This window comes from Martes martes (assembly GCF_963455335.1).
Source record: "Martes martes genome assembly, chromosome: 3".
Lineage (NCBI taxonomy): Eukaryota > Metazoa > Chordata > Mammalia > Carnivora > Mustelidae > Martes > Martes martes.
In genome coordinates, this window is record NC_137890.1 from 119,991,608 (window position 1) to 120,007,351 (window position 15,744).

The following is a 15,744-nucleotide window of genomic DNA, read 5'->3' on the forward strand; positions in this document are numbered from 1 at the left end:
GATAGGAGTTTAGAGATTGAGTGTGATAGAAGTTGAGATTAGTTGATGAGATAAACCATGGCATGCAGGGTTAGATGGAAGATATAGGGCAGGATGGAGAGAATCCGGTTCATGTAGGGGCTCAGAGACTTGAATCTTTGTTATAGTCTTAAGGTTTAGGTTCCTTTGAAATAAAATAGTTTGATAGAGGTAAGGAAGAGGGAACACGGAAAACAGCAGGGACTCAGAATAAGAGAGTAACATTGTGAAGTGTCATTAAGAAGGGTAAAGAGTTGCTGGGAATGGCGAGGTAGCAATGGAATATGGCACTGGTAGTAGATCACTGAAGTCCAAAGAAGTTAAAGGCCAGTGCAGCAGAAGAGGTCAAGAAATAATGAATCTAGGGTGTTGGGTGGGGCACATCTATAAATACTGAAGTCACTTATGAATCACTCAAGATGAGACATGAAATGGGGTGGAGAAAACGACTGCAGAAACCAGTGGATTGCAGTGTGAATGTGATGAGGGAATAAAAGATGGCATAAGAGAGACCAGACAGACATAATGAACATACTCCAAGCAGTGGAGTCATATAGGCCAAGCTTCCCTGTAGCCACCTGCCTCTGGGAATGTGATAGAGAAGCCAAAAGTGCCGTGCCATTAAGATGCCGACATTGGCAGCATTCCTGAAGAGCTTTTTAAAGAGGTTGAACTGTTGAAATGATTAAAGCTTTAAATTACCTCAGAGGTACAACACATTAGTAAAGTAAATATTAACACAGATTAGCTTATCTAGCCCATATAAAACCATTATTATTTAAGTACAAATAGGGCCCTATGGATATTTTAAGTTTTTAAAGGTGGGAGAGTAGAAGGGGGAAGAGAACATAGGAAATGGAGGTATAATGTGGCCATGCATAATGTGAACAACTGACATAAAGGAGCAGGAAAGAACCAGCAACCATGAACATGGAAAGCCTCTTAAATGTGCCCTATGAATAATGTGGAAAGGGGAAATGTGCAAATGAGCCATGCTCTCCCTTAGTTCAGAATTCTCAATAAAAATTGTTATTTTAGATGCAGTCAGTAATAGGGGCTTTCCCAGTTCCAACAAAGAGACTCAAAAACAAAAGATAGATTTTTACAGAAAAGAAGTCCTATCCTTGAATCAGAAGGCAGGCTGAATTACATATTATGATACAATTAACTGCTTAATATTAGAGGAAATTATGTTTCGATCAACAAAATTTCAGATTTGCCTGGCGACCTTTATTGTTGGTTACCTACCAAACCACCACTCCTCTACCTTCTTCCTTAGCAACCAAATCTTTATTATGCCACTGAATTTTGGCATATACATATGACACCAAGAGATAAGGTAGCCGTCTTGTGATAATAAGTGGAGCTAGCCTAGAAAGAAAAACCAAGATGCTAATAAGTTTCCCAGATTTGAGAAACAGTAATGCAGGGACCCAGCTAAATATGAAATTTCAGATAATGAATATATGACAATCATTATATCATTTAACTAATATTCATTTAACTAATTTATCATTATATCATTTAACTAATATATATCATTTAACTAATATTCAAATTTAACTTTATGTCCTGTACTTAATCTGACAACCCTAGATACTCAGGATGACAAAATGGGAAGTTAGATAGATCCTGTCATTGATGAAGTAATTGAGCTGCTGAATTAGCCAACTTGGGGACAACCTCAACTCAAAACATTTTAGCATCAGATAAATATTCCTTAGTTTTAAGCCAGTTCTTATTGCATTTTCTGTTATTTACAGCCAAAGGCATCTTAACTAACACAGTCCTGTCAGCCCTCTCATTGAGCAAGTCAATGCACATATTGTTCATCCCTAAGTATCAACTTACAAATTCTAATTAGTATTTTCAAAAGGTTTCTTTGTGAAAGTTCTTTAGTATGAAATACATCTATGTTTCCAGGATTCAAAGTTATCCATCTTTGTGTAGTACTCCATAAAAGTTATTTTCATGAAATATGTAAGATGAAATGTCTTTCTCTGCACAGTTTAGCTGGATTAGATGATCTCTAAGATCTATTCTAGTTCAGAAAATATTAGTTATTATAGGACAAAAGTAGATGTGAAATAAAGATAGGCACTAACAATAAGACCAAACAAGAAAAATGATCCAGTGTTAAAGTTAATTATGTAACAAAAGGCTTTTTCTGACAGTAGTTGCTTGTTTTAAGAATTAGCAGAATTATATTCATAATACCACCACTGTGAAAAACTAATACGACAACTTTGATGTGATGTTTCTTGAATTATAAAGAGGAATGAGAATGAAGTCTTTTATCCATATAAGTATATAGCTTTCGTTCTTAATATCCCACAAGTACAAAGTAATCTTGGGCAAAAGAAAACAAGATAAATGATGGAAAATTTCTAAATGACTATATTCACAGGTTGTGTGTCCCTGGAAGCCCCCAAAAGTTGTCATTTTCCATCTGTTTCTAGTGGCTTATCAGAGGGCCAAATAAATTTGTGCATGCTCTTAAAATTCAGTTTTTTACTATGAGTATAACCACAGCAATTGGAAGAACAGAGTGATCTTTAAAGAACTGACCTCCCCTGGTCAAAGGGAAAATGGCTTATGCCAGCAGGCAGGAACATTTTTAATGGTTATATGCATTTGTGTGCATGCGTGCACAGTTCTGCAAGCGTGTGTGCGCATTTATGCTTATGAGTAATCCAGAGGTTCTTAGATCAAGAAGCCTCTGATTTTTCTCCCCTGCTCATGCACAAGGCAGATCTAGCTGCACGGAACAGGAGCTGCAGAAGTTAGCTGTCAGAACTGGAAAATGGAGTGAGGTTACCAAAAATTTTATGATCAACATTATCTGGCATATCATTACTCTTCAAAACCACGTTCTGATCTGAAACCAGCCATTTTGCCACTCTCCTCTCTTCCCTCTCCTAATAGTCTTATTTAAATGCAATTCAGCTCTCCTTCCAAACCTGCTTTCTAAGAAAAACAAAAACACTGCAGTTATAGTAGCCATTCATTTTAGAATACTGTCCAATAACCACTATTCTCAGTCAGGCATACCTCCTGACAGACTTCCCATGCACACCTCTCAACAAGCGTATCACAGTGTTTACCCAGCAAAACCAGGTAACTCCCAAGAAGGAAAAAAAATTTGCTCCTTAAAAAAATAATTTTCCTGGGACACCTGGGTGGCTCAGTGAGTTAAACCTCTGCCTTGGGCTCAGGTCATGGTCTCAGAGTCCTGGGATCCAGCCCTTCATCAGCATCAGGCTCTCTGCACAGCAGGGAGCCTGCTCCCCAATCGCGCGCCGCCCCCCCCCCCCCCCCGCCTACTTGTGATCTCTCTCTCTGTGTCAAATAAATAAATAATCTTTTTAAAAAATAATTTTCTCTGTACCGGATTTTAGAAAGAACCAAAGGCATGTGCATGCATGCATGCATAGCCACAGACCTCCACAATGAACTTGGGAAAAGAGAAAGAAAGGAGGGGAGGAAACATGTAACATTTTCGGCTTTGTGGTCTGAAGACACTAGAGATTGAAAAAATGTATTTAGAAGTTAAAAAATCTTTGTGAGATAATTTCATTTGAAATCTATTTTATGTATATACAGGATGTATTACTTTTTAAAAAATGGTATATGTTTTTCCCTAAAAATTAATAATCATACTATAAACTCTTTCTAAAGACGGCTCATTGATATGACCTTGGAAGGATATTTCTAGCTCATAGATTATTTTTTTATAATACTTATTTTATTATACTAGGTAAAATTTTGCCTCCACATCTTACATAGTGAAGAAACAAAAATAAAGCTATAAATGGAAAAAAACACTTCTCCAGTATCATTTAATTCAAAATTTTCTAAAGAATTTTCTTTCCTCAGTTTTAACTGTCTAATAATATCCATTATTTTTCTAATGTATACAAATATTTCTACACTGCCCCAGGAGAGGCTATTTTAAATATTTCTCAAACCCAGAGCACTTACTATTAAACAAACTTTCTTATTTCCCAAATGCTTTAAAAAGGGCTGATAAGTGGGCACCTAGGTGGCTCAGTCAGTTGAGCAGCTGCCTTCGGCTCAGGTCATGATCTCAGGGTCCTGAGAGTGAGCCCCACATTGGTCATCCTGCTAAGGGGGGAGTCTGCTTCTCACTCTCCCTCTGTCCCCACTCCCAGCTTGTGCTCACTCTCTCTCTCATTCAAATAAATAAAATCTTTAAAAAGGGGGGGTGGGGCAGAATGATGGGGGCACCTGGGTACTGAGTCTGTTAAGTATGTGACTCTTGATTTCAGCTCAGGTCATGATCTCAGGGTCCTGGGATGAAGCCTCACATGGAGCGCCACATTGAGCATGGAGCCTCCTTGCGATGCTTTCTCCCTCTCCCTTTGTTCTTCCCCTCCCTTCCCCACGCGCTCATGTGCACTCCCTCTCTCAAAAAAAAAAAAAAAAAAGATGATTAAAAACTAAAAATTATATATGATACATAATCTGATAAAGAGATGAATTAGGTCATGGAGTATGGCTAAGTTACCTCTTACTTATTTTATTATTTTTTATTTTTTTGCCAGCACAATTGCAAAAATATAAAATGTATCTTTGTGTCCATTGCATATGTGATTTTAAATCCGTGAAAACAGGGGCACCAAGGTAGCTCAGTTGGTTAAGTGTCCACCTCTCTCTGCTCAGGTCATGATCTCATGGGTCATGAGATCAAGCCCTGCATGGAGCTCTACGCTGAGCGGTGAGTCTGCTTAAAGTTTTTCTCCCTTTGCCCCTGCCATCCTTGCATGTACACACAAACACACTCTCTCTCTCTCAAATAAATAAATCTTAAAAAAATAAATCTATGAAAACAATCTTGTATCTTTTGATACTTCTACTACCAGTAATTTAAGACAGTAAAAGAAAAGTGCCTTGCAGAATATACTGCTGGCTTATTAGCACTAAAGCACTTGCTGAGTACCAAAGGTAGTACCCATTGCCCCTTTTGCATACTTTAAATTCAGTGTCATCTTCTATTGCCTTCAAAGTACTTCTTCAAAATAACCCCATTTTACCAATTCAAGCTTATACCTCACTGACACATACACTCCTCTCTGTTTGGATCTTTCTCTTCAATAAACATGCTTTCTCTTCCTCAGCTTTGTTGTTCCCTCCACCAGGAATGTCATTTCCTTTACCTCTACTCTCACTTGAGCACCTCGTTTCCAGAAATCTTTTCCCTAGTGTTTTGCCCATATGTTGCTCTTACTGTCAATATGTCCATAAAGCATTCCATTGTTCTAATTTCTGTTAGTTTATTCTTATGCTTTTCTGTAGGCTCCGGCTGTCCTGGTATTTTGAAACATATTGGAAGTTCCTCTACCAAACTTTGTTTATTCATTGTTCATTTCTGTAGGATTCAAATTTCTAGAACCACCAAGTCAATAACCACAGTATTAAAAAAAAAAAAAAAAGAAAGGTTTTACTTTTACAGAAACTACATTCAGAACCCCTTTTCCCTTATTTTGAAATGCAATTTCTTTTTCTTTTTTTAAAAATTTATTTATTTGACAGAGATCACAAGTAAGGAGAGATGCAGGCAGAGAGAGAGGAAGGGAAGCAGGCTCCCTGCTGAGCAGAGAGCCCCATGTGGGGCTTGATCCCAGGACCCTGAGATCATGACCTGATCCGAAGGCAGAGGCTTTAACCCACTGAGCCACCCAGGCGCCCCTGAAATGCAATTTCTAAGTGTTTCTCATGGTAGCTACTAACAGTGACATCATTTCAAATTTGGGTCCCCATGTTTTCTTCCTATGGGGCATGAGATAGTACAGTGGTTTTCAATTATTTATTTTTAGGAGCACAATTCTTCTTTTCAAGCTCATTCTTACCCAGAATTTCAAATATGTCAGAGATGCAAGCTGAGCAACACTTGTTAAAGAGAATGCAGTGTGTATGGGGAACGTGAGGGTCCTGCCTGCCTAGCCCTTACACAGCCCCACCATTGGCTCCTGATGCTCCTTGGAGAAACTCTGGAGGCCCTTTGTAGAAACTGCAGAAACCCTGGCCTTGGCTCTGCAGTCTTCTCTTTGTTCAGGCTTGAGCAAGTCTCTTTCCTCAATTTTAAAAACAGTGAACTTGATCTTCAGAGACCATTCATAGAAATTACAAAGCACCACACTCAAAACAAATGAGAAAAAAATTTGTGCCTATTTTGGTGTTCTATTGTTTTATTGGGTCATTACTTTGAGATACTTTCTTAGGACAAAAACTGATAGATGTTTGATAAAAATTAGTATTGAGGGTTGGTTATAGATTTGAACTTTTTTTTTTTTTTTTGGTTTACCTAGATTTTGTTTTGTGAGTACCTTTTAATATCAGTAAATTTCAGTTTTGAAAATTCTAGTTTGAGGTAGCATTTCAAAAAAAGAAACCAAAGTTTGTAGTCAACATTCACAACTTCTAGCCTTTTGTATTCCTTCAAGAAAGCAAGCAGTGTAACATAATGTTCCTACATAGAAACAATCTGGTATAAATATAATAGATATTTATTTTGGCAGGTGTTCATTTACAGAATGTGTGAAGAAATACACAAACTCAGTATCAGGAAAATACCATTAAAGAGTACTATCATTCCAGTTAATAAAATACATTGGTGAACTTGGGACATTTCATTTTGACTGTATTTTGAAACTATTTCAAATGGGCACTGATTCATTTGTAAATGGAAAAAGTCGGCAAAAACCAAAACAGTAAGTACTTCTTGATTCCAAAGGAGCTGTTAAATAAACTACTGCTGCTTTTAACTGCAGAGTACTTACATCTAACTGCTGTCTATAATTTTTTAAGAATTCCTGGCTTCCCCAGCAGATAAACTTGACTCAGCTATCAATGTAAAAGTCCCTTGCCTTCAGTTTAGCTTAATCAAAAGTTTTTGATGCTTCTAATCTTTCTACCAAAGTTTTTCATTTTACAAAATAGATGTATAACATGAAAATCTCAATTAAAAAAACCATTTAACCCATGTATATGTATATATGTATGTAAATAAACATATAATTTTAGAAATATTTATTGTTAAATAAAGTTACTTCTAGTGAATTAAACTTTCCAAATTAAAGTGGTATATATAGACAACTTATTGAAAATTTAATGTGTTTTTACCGTACTGCCCTCATTACTAGAAGGTTACAAAAGATTTTAAATACACTTAAATTAAGAATCATTCAGTCGGTGCACATTTTTATTCATTCAATAAATAGTTATGTTGTACTCTGACCCAGATAGGAATTGAGTACTGAGATTTTGTTTCTGATACCCAGGAACTTGCAAATTAATGAGTAGCATAATGTGGAACTACAGTATAATTATCATTTTAGTGATACAGCAAGTGTTTTTAACATATCACTAAATTGTCAAAAAAGCAAATGAGATCTGAAATGAATCAGTGGAGAAATTTTTTGCCTGGAGAAGCAGTGAGAGATTCCTAGTCATACTTTCTTTCCTTCCTCCTGCAGAACCAGTATCAACCAGCTTTAAAAGTTCTATTATTGGTGGGTGGGGAGGAGGAGTAGTCTGGCAAGGGTAAGAAAGCCTGAAGTAGAAGGGAAGGATAAAGAAGATAAGGGGGGGGGGGCTAACATTTATGGAATACTTAGCAATTAACTTTTTATGTCTATTGTGACATTGTGTTTCTTCTTAAAAGGAACCTGCTAAAAAGCTATCGAAATCACTGAGGTAGAAGAAGAAACGGGACAAATAGATAATAGTTCTTTACCTTGGCTCTCTTCAACCTTGTCCCTATTGACCAGTCTTTGAGGGAAAAGTATCTAGTGCCAAACTAATGGAGAATATCAAGTAAGATTTTCTTTCAAACTGTATCCATGCCTTGCATTTAGTAGGTCATCAGTGTTTTTATTTGGTTTAATTAAGCAAAATAAGGAAAAATGAATAAAGGTAGTGCAAAAAGAAAAAATGGAGGTAATGCTCATAAGATATAGAATGAGTTTTTGGACTCTTACTGTTGTTAAGACCTGCAAGAATTATAGTACGGTCATAAGAAGACACTTGAAAGTTGGTTGCATATGCCTTTTTAGAAAAATGTTAAGTTTAGGGACTTTAAGGAAAAGACCTCATTATTTTTCAATAGTTCAAATACATCAAAATAAAAACTAAAAGCAAAACATTCTGACAGTTAAAATGTAGTTTCATTTAAAAAAATCTCTAACTTTACTATATGTTTGTGTTTCATTTATCTACATCAGTTCTTTATTTTATTCTCCAAATTAAATTTCCCTGAAATTTCTAGCAATAATAAAGGGGGGTCTAGCAATAATAAAGAGAAACTTTTCCAGTTTCTCTAAAGTTAAATATCTTAAGAGTAGAAAATCAAGGGGCAGGCAATAGTTTAAAGTTACGTATGTCTTCCAGCAAATCTATATTTAATTCATCTGTATGTTCAGCTGGTAAGAATCTATTATCTTTGGTACAATTTTATATTAGATCTAATAGAATTATAGCACATCTTTTCTGCAGAGGATGTTTTTAAAGAAAATAGAGCCAGATATTTGTACACAAGTGGAAAATTCCCTAATAGGAAATTGTGTTCAAAAGTAGGGTTCAATAAGCCTTAGTGTGTATTTTAAGTCTGAAAGAATTATTTAGTATTTGCTTCTATTAAGAGCTAGCTAACTAAGTACAAGCTAATCTTAAATGTTGGTAGAAAGGGAATTGTGTGCTATACTAAATTAAAACTATATTAGTTCCACCTTAAGAGGAGACTTTTTTTACCTCTCTGATTTCATGCTGGTTATATCATTATCAATAATCAGAGCTTCCCTAATTATTTTATTATAAGTATAAATATTTTGATATGCTCCTTCCTGTATTGTAAATAAGATATTAACACTAAATGCTGTGAAATTCTCTATTTCACCTTCCATGGTATTCAGATTTCTCATGGAAAATGTGCATATGACATATTACATACTATTAAATTTGAGATCATAAAATGAGAAAAAGTTTTAAATGAGTTCTTTAAATATCATTTTTAAGGATAAATTGGGCATAACAAGGTCAGACTTTTTGTTGTTGTTGCTAAGAGGCCAGATTAGTAAAGTTTTAGGCTTTTTGAGCCTAATGGTCACCACTCAATTCTGCCATGTATCACAAAAGCAGTCATAACAATATGTAAATGAATGAGTAGTTCTATCTTTTATTAAAACTTTATTTTCAAAAACGGGTGGTAGGTCAGATTTGGCCTCTGGGCCGTAGTTTGCTGACTAGTTATAGAACATATGAACATTTTTTTCATTTTCTCAGTTTAATAAAGATGATTTTGAACCACATTTCCCACTCTCTCTAGATATTATATATGTAACATAATTGTATATATGGTTGTTATTAATATGTTATATATGTTATATGTTGCATATAACATCTTTTTATATATTGAGATTTTTGAGGATCAAATACATGGGAAAGCACTTTAAAAACTAGAAGTATTGATTAAAGGGTACAAACTTCCAGTTAAAGATGGGTAAGTTCTGGATATTATTTTATGGCATGGTGATTATAGCTCATAATTCTGTATTATACCTACAAACTGCTAAATGAGTAGATCTTATATGTTCTCACCACAATTATGTGATGTGTTAGAGGTATTAGCCAGCACTACTGGTGGTAATCATTTTGCAATGTATAAATGTTTCAACTCAACATGTCTTACACCTTAAACTTATACAAGTTATATGCCAATTATATCTCAATAAGGCTGGGGGAAAAACGAGAAGTATTTCCATCTGTAAGTGAAACGCAGTAGGACTAAAACATGAGATATTTAACTGTTCATAGGTAAAAAGGGTATTATCTACCTTCAAATATATCAGGATGCTTTTCTAATATGATAGTGGGTAAAAATTATTTCATGTTTCTAATGTGAGGAGATTTGGTAATATCTCAATATTATAATATGTATAATAGATGTAATAAATATATAATAATATAAAACATATAATATTTAATATTATTTATGACCCTCTGTATAGTTTATTCTATCATAAATAAGAAATTTGTTTGAGGGGCACCTGGGTAGCTCAGTTGGTTAAACCTCTGCCTTCGGCTCAGATCATGATCCCAGGGTCCTGGGATTGAACCCCACGTCCGGCTCTCTGCTCAGCAGGGAGCCTGCTTCCTCCCCTCTCTCTCTCTGCCTGCTTGTGATCTCTCTCTCTCTGTGTCAAATAAATAAAATATTAAAAAAAAAAAGAAATTTGTTTGAAACTAATTTGCTATGTTTTAACATTGTATTTCAAATACATAGAACCAGTATCATTTCTTTTCCTCTACGTGAAATGATAGGAAGGTGCTCATTTTTAAATATCCAATAATCTTTTTTTGTTTACTATAAAATCTCTAATTTACTATATTTATAAAATCAGTGTCACTGCCATGTGATTATTGGGATTGAGGATGTTAGGAAAGAATGCAATGAGTTAAAGAAGCAACAGTAACAATATGGCTGACTGTGGAATTTGATGTTACCTTCAGATGGAAAAGCTGAGAAAATACTGAACCTGAAACTCTCCATGTAAATTTGGGAAATGTGAGTTCTAACACAGGCTAGACAAAGGACATTCCTTTAAATTATTTTAATGTGAAGACTGTTCAGATTAAAAATTGTGATTTATCCATAATAAATTATACATAATAAAGAATTCAAATTACAGTGACAAATAGTTCACGGATTCACATTAAAACTTCTCTGGTTCTAGATAAAAATTTGCTTCAGTTTTAGAGAAATATTTTTCATAGCTTTCAGAGTCTCAAAAGTATCTTAATTTATATAAATTGTGATAACCACATTAAATGTTCTTAGAAATACTATCACCTTTAAGTAGTGACTTGACTTTAAAAATATTTTATGATATATTACATAATATAGGGAAATAATTCTAGTTAAGCAGGTACATTTTACATAATTTGCATTTTTAGAACACTTACAACGGAGACCGGGTGTTCTCAAAGATAAGGAAAGGAGCAATTCCAGTAACATTATCATTCATTTGAATTATGAACACTAGACAAGTTAGTGCTAATCAGATGTTTTTCTGACCTATATAAAATGATTCAACCCTCCTACATCCAGGTTCTAGCAAAAAAAAAATAAATTACCAAATTGGTTAATTTTTTTTCCAGGTCTGGGGATGTTCCCTCTTGATTCTCAGGTCTGATATGGATATGATCCATACTTCTAAATTAGTACTTATCATATTACATCATGGAAACTTTATATTTTAATACACATAAAATGAGTTATTTAAAGACAGAGCTATATCTTACTCAAAGTAATCCTAGTGCTTAACGCAGTATCTGGCATTTCCTTATACTTATTGGTTAAATTGAATTATTAAAGGCTACATTGTAAGAAGTTCCACTGTCACTGATACTAACCTTGTTAAGATATGTGGTTTCTCAACATGGTGGCCCATACAAATAACTTTTCCAGAACCTATCCAGGGAGGCATGAGAAGGACAAAGTTGTCTTTCAGCATAAGGAAGATACTGTGCTAAATTTTCCTGTGCTGAAATTTCCTCAACTAGCTTATATTTTAATTACTTCTTAATAAGTGGTTTTAAGTAATAAGCTTACACTATTAAACTCCCTATTATCTTGAGATCAATTTTTAGGAATAGGGTGTAAGGAGGCCGTTAAACCAATATTTCTCTGTACTTACCCATAGAGCATTGAATGTAACCTACAGATGATCTACTGCCATGAAAATGGTTAGATTAAAACACTAAAAATGTTATTTTTTAAACAGGATGTTGGGGAGATGATTTCCCATTAGAAATAGAGGAAATTGAACATATAATTCTAACATACGTAAGTTTCCTTAAGAAAGAATACCTGGAAGAAGTAAGTAGGGGTGATTTCTCTCAATTGTTAATGAGGTGATTTTCCTTAAAAGTATACACTACCTATAGGCACATCTGACCTCCCCAGGCATGGGGCATACATTATATTTAAGAGGATTTTGTCCTATGCCTGGCAGTTAATGAGTATCAGCTTGTACACCTAAGGGTACTGATTGGGGCCAGTGTGTACATCATTGTGTACAAGCATTTGTGCTGCCTTTTCTTGTATTTTCATGGCTAGTAGAAGAGAACTGCTTCAACTTTGTTCCCTTAAAATCAGGCCCCTGTTCTAGCCTGGGTTCTACACTCCTGTCTAGCTGACCTCTTGTAAATATGGAACATTCTATATCATTTGCATCCTCTCCACTCTTTTGCCTGCTATTTCCTTTGCTTAGGACACTCTCCACCACACCCAAGCCCTGATCTAATTCCTGCCCATACCTCAAGACCTGGTTTAGCCAGTAAACTTCTATGAAAGTCATCCCCAGCCCTTCCAGGCTCAGTTAAGCATCATTTTAAACCACGTTTCCAGATCACCTTTGCAGAATTGTCCATTCACTTCTTGTTTTTCTATTTAAAGTGTTACCTTGAAGACAGGGCCAGTATCCATTATCATAGCTCCACCAATACAAAAGCAAGGAGGCAGTCTGGAGATAGAGTGAAGATCTTGGACTTGCTAAGGCTGTAGGGCTTGGTAGCAGTGTTACTTTCAGCAGGTATCAGTCTCTCTGTGGTTCAGTTTCATCATCTATAAAATATGTGTCATACTTTGCAGGGTCGTTAATAAGTACTCAAAAATGTAATTGGTACCTTTTTAAAGTGCTTTACATTATTATCACTTATTCCTTTGTACAACCCTATGAGGCAAGTAATGTTATAATTCATATTTTATAGTTCATATTTTATTCATATTTTATAATTAAAGAAACTGAAACATAGAAAGATTAAGCAACTTGCCTCCCAATACTCAGAATAAGAGTATAACCAGAATTTGAACCTGAGCTGTCTGACTCCAGATCACTCATTCATTCTAAACTGCATTTCGCTTTGTTTCCAGTTCTACTACATATAAGGGTATTGTAGTTTGATGATCTTCATCTTCATGTATTTTCATCTTTCAGCAAATCTCACGAAGCAGTACTTTTGCTTTATATTTAAAGAAAATTGCATAAATTCAGAAAGGATTGTGATTAGAACAATTCCTTCTTAAAATGTGTATTTTATTCTAATTTGAAGAACAATATCAAATATTTAGAATAATTGAAGTTCTCTTATCTTAACCCATTAGTCTTTATCATAGGCCTTAACACACAAATGCATTAAATTCTTGCTTCACTTCTAGTTGGACCTTGATACTAAATGCTCTCATTTAAATTATTACATCTTTAAGCTCCCAAATTATCCTAGTATGTCTAGGAGGCCCCAGGTTCACTCAAGCAGGAAGCCAAATCCCTCTACTTTCTGCTTTTATTATTCCTTTTGTCAGTGTATTTGTTCTAAAAATCTATTTCCACAGTTGTTGATTCTTATTTCTGTTTACGGAGATTATCTCCTGATAGACCTGCAGATAGGAGATTAAACAAACATAAAAACAGTGCTAAGAATCATAACTCCCCTTACATTAAATTTCTCAGTTCTAAACAACCCCTCTTCCTTTTAAAACAGCAGTTTAACTTTTCTTGAAAAGATCAGGTAGTTGTGGTAGTCTTGAATGCGAAGGTCATTGGAGAGGTCACGCTGTAGTCGCTGGAGAGCTACTGATGATAGGACAGTATGGTATAAACACTTCACAAGGATTCAGCTGGCGGGGTCAAGGGGGACTTGGAAGGAACTCAGGAATTGAGACTGAACTCACGACCCTTGCCACATGGCAGTTGCAAGTGTTCTCACTTTCAGAGGGGCAGAGGGAATGTAGAGGGGTGCTTTTGAAAAATAGGGTGAATAGCAAGAATCCACATACTACCTGACAGGATACAGGAGTCCAGGCAAGAGGGAAAGGGAAAAGCCATGTTTTCTCTGCTTTAAGGTTGAGTGACAAAAGATGATATAAACAGAGATGGGGAGAGCTGATTTGGGCAGCAGGCATGGAAGGTGGTTCAGAGTGCTAGACAAGAAAAGAAGAGAAAAGCGAGTAATCTGACTACAGACGTGTTTCATATAATGGCACTATATCTGTATCTTTGATTTTTCAGGCAAAAGTAAGATTGAGTTGAAAATTAATACAATCTAAAAACCACTTATTAAAATTCTTTTTTCCCTAAGTAATTTCTAAATCATCAAAAACATAAGTCATTAACTCCTTAAAAATAGGTCTTCTAATTTAGTCCTATAAAAAATCGAGAATCCCTTTAAAAATATCCATGGGGTGCCTGGGTGGCTCAGTGGGTTAAAGCCTCTGCCTTCAGCTCTGGTCATGATCTCAGGGTCCTGGGATCGAGCCCCACATCGGGCTCTCTGCTCAGCAGGGACCCTGCTTCCCTCTCTCTCTGCCTACCTCTCTGCCTGCTTGTGATCTCTCTCTGTCAAATAAATAAAATCTTTTAAAAATTTAAAAAAAAATCCAATAAGTATTGAGGCATATCACATAACACATCTTCCTAGAAAGGATATATTTAAAAAATGATTTCTCAAATACTCCAATGGCCCTAAAATGGTCCTCTCATTGTATGTACTCTGTCTAGTGAATGAATGAATGAGAATATAGTCAGTGGGCAGTTAGTTTTAAACTGTACAAAAGTGATAAAAAAAAAAGATGTTAATTTTGGAGCTGTCCACACATTAGTGACAATTAGTTAAGAAAACTCTAAAGGAGCAAGACGCAATACAGAAGAGTAGAGGGTCTGGGAATATATCTCATATTACACCTAAATTTAATGTGTGGAGAGAAGAGTGAAAGCCAATGTACAACGTTGAGTAATGCCACAGAAATGAAAGAGTGTAGGAATAAAGGGTAGACCATGGTGGTAAATGCAATAGAAGACTAGGAAGGGGAGGGCTAGAAAAAATTGCTGAGTATGTGTGCATTCTAGTGGAAAAGCCAATGAGAAGGAGAGTGGAAACTGTGCTAAAATAACAAAACTGAAAATATGCATAAAGAAACTGTGTTATACATTTGGGCTTTTGGCATATATCCCACACCCACAATTTACAACATTGGTCTGGTTCACAAATGCAGGTAATTGCAGATTAGTCCTTACCTACAATCTGCACCCTGACCATATGTATAGTTCACTTTAATTTTCTGTGCAGCTAGCCATGTATCATTGTGCCAGTCACAATTCAAGAACATTTCTTTATTTGCCAGGTATTGTTTGAACGTTAAAAAATAAAATCAAGTAATGCAAGTAGCTTTTCTGTAGCTGTACTGTTTGCCAAAGCTGTGACTGGATAAGATCCAGTAATACTTTTAAGATGGGCCCAGAAATAAGTAAAAAAGCAATGTGTATTTTGATAGAAACTTCTAGGATAAAAATCACATGATTTCATAGTTTTAATTAACCTTAGGAATCAGAGCCCAGCTCCTCCTTTACAGTGAAAAACACTTAAGGCCAAAGGAAGTCAAATGACCTGCCCAAGCTCACCAAACTAATTATTGGCAAAGCTAGAACCAGAAGTCAACTATCATTCTTGTTCCCAGTGCCCTGCTCATTTTAAAAGCCATACTACTGCCTTCACCTGAATTCACAAGACTCCCAAATGCCATTTTAGCTGTGATGTGTTCTAAAACAATGTTTTTTTTTATGTAAACCAATCTGGCTACAATATGCAAGTAGTATCCAAGACAGTCTTTTTTTTTTAATTTTTTTAAAAGATTTTATTTATTTATTTGAC

General features: G+C 35.4%; 1 protein-coding gene across 1 annotated transcript in view; it reads right to left on the bottom strand.

Annotated features, from left to right (window-relative positions):
• ITPRID2 (ITPR interacting domain containing 2) overlaps positions 1 to 15,744 on the bottom strand; it is an 88,055-nt gene that overhangs the window by 50,008 nt on the left and 22,303 nt on the right. The window contains exon 2 of the mRNA XM_080798169.1: positions 12,500 to 12,661. The gene's annotated coding sequence lies outside the window, so the exon portion shown is untranslated. The remainder of the gene's footprint in view (positions 1 to 12,499; positions 12,662 to 15,744) is intronic.